Consider the following 2,386-nt stretch of genomic DNA (forward strand, 5'->3'; position numbering starts at 1 on the left):
CCAAATGCACACCCTTACTAAATTATACTATTTCAAATTTTATACAATTTAACTCTCTATCACAATAATCAATCTTAATATTGTAATTTTAGTCAGTCACTCATGTGTAACTTTCTTCGTTTTGCCAACTTACCTAATAATGAAAATAAAAGGGAAAATAAATAATAAGTTGAGTTATAGTGATTCTTACAGGGAATTTCGAATTATTCGTCTATGACTTTAGCTTTTTCCTTCGCTCTTGAGGAAACCAAGTCGTTGATAACTACAAATTAACATAAACAAATAACACCATAAATAATCAACCTAATTCACAATCAATTATTATCTCAAACAATTTTACATTTCATTCCATTCTAAGCGTCAATTTATAATTCGAATTTATTTCCTGTATTTTAGACTCTCTATTATTGGTTTCTTACAAAATCTCATAACAACTCTACGATATCCACTTTAATTTCCCAAGTGAAAAATCTAACATTTAACTTCAAAATCTAGTCATTTTCCATATATACACTAAAAATCTATCAATTTAACATAGAAAACATAGATAAATCATTAATGGTAACTTCCTAAAACCTTAATAGTTTTACAAATTAATATAGAAGTTAACTAAATTAAGATTCTCCGATCTCAAAAACATAAAATTTATAAGAAAAGTATTAAATTGCACTAACCAATTTGTGGACTAAAACTTGAAAACCCTAAGCAATTTTTTTTTTTTGGCTTTCTTTCTTTTCTTTCTTTCGTGCGTGGAAGGATGGATAAGACAATCTTCTCTCTCCTTCCACTTAACTCATTTAAACCTTTAATTATTTATTTTTTATAATAAATAATAATAGTAATATATCAGCCCACATTTTTTTGTCACATATTTGGCATGTTTCATTACCATATTAAACTTTTGGACTATTAGTAATTTGAGTCCCTTTAACTATTTTCAAATTAAAATTTATAGCGATCTAACTTTATAATTTATATCATTGGACTAGATTAAATACTCAAATCAACTAAATTACTTATCATTGATTCAATTTATTTATAACATAAATTTGTAAATATTTTTATTAATTATTTACAGACTTGGTTCACTAGAACGAAACTCGAAATTGTACTTTTTGACACCATTGTACCTGGTTGTTACAGCCCCGTCCACTGTTGGATTAACACCATTTCAAAGTATGGGCTTCTCTTCATTAACAGTCAACTCATCATCGTTCAAATCGTCTAGATCAAACCTAAAACCCTTCAAGATATGGAACCTAAAACATTGAGTTTTCACTCTTCTTTTACTTGATTTTTCTATTTCTTTCAAAATGAAACTCTAATTTTGATTATTAGTTTATTTGATGGATTCGCGGGTCTTGAATAGGTTTGTGAGGGCCAGTTTTGGTGCGGTGATGATAATTGAGAAAATTGGCTGATGGATTTTGATGAACGCTTAGTGAATGTAGGATCGTACTTACGAGAGAGGTGGAAGGTAATGGTGTTGCTGGTAAGGATGAGAGAACCAAGAGAATGTCTGTGTTTAGGGAGCAATTCCAAGAGTTTCCCCTCTTCCGCCTTCATGTTTTTTTATCTTCTTTTCAATGGTATGCCAAGAAGGAGAGGTACAAGGATAGTGATGAGAGTTATAGTCAGTTATGATAGACTAACTAGTAGGTGGGTACCTTGCCAATAGTGCAACTAGTGAGGGTGTCGTGGTGGGATCAGTTAAGAGTAATGGCGATGATGGGATGTAATGGATGGTGTAGGGATCAAGCAGCAAATCCTAAAGTTAGAAACTTAGGGGGTCAAATTGTAATGTTTGTAGAAATTGGAAGGGTTTTTTTGTAAATTTCGTAATTTTCCCATTTTTGGTAATTTGTATTTTTTTGATATTTTGTAATAATATTATGATATTAAATAATAATTTTCATTTGATGTCAAATTTACAATTTTTTCTGAATTAACTTTCACTATAAAAATATAAACTTATGTAATGTGTTTCTAACATATAATGTTTCTAATCGAGGCCTTTCTATATTTCATTTTTTTCATTTGTCACTTTTTATTTATGTTCATTCTTTTTTTTAACGTATTGTATAAATTTGGTATTAGAGATCAAATACATCTCCTTATTGTTATTACATTCCATATTTTTCTTTATTCTTAATTTTGGAAACATAAATTGTAATCAATTTTAAAAATTATTAATTTTAATTTGATTTTAAATTTAATGTTAATAAATTAATTATTTAAAAGTTAAAAAGCAAAGCAAATTTTTTTCAACATTCATACTATATAAGGGTGTTTTGTAACACCTCATACCCGACCCAATCATCAGGTCCAAGCTATGGGATGTCACATTTGTTGTAGAAGCAATTATGATAATTTATATACAACTTCA

This window comes from Gossypium raimondii, chromosome 1, assembly GCF_025698545.1.
Source record: "Gossypium raimondii isolate GPD5lz chromosome 1, ASM2569854v1, whole genome shotgun sequence".
NCBI classification, from domain to species: Eukaryota; Viridiplantae; Streptophyta; class Magnoliopsida; order Malvales; family Malvaceae; genus Gossypium; species Gossypium raimondii.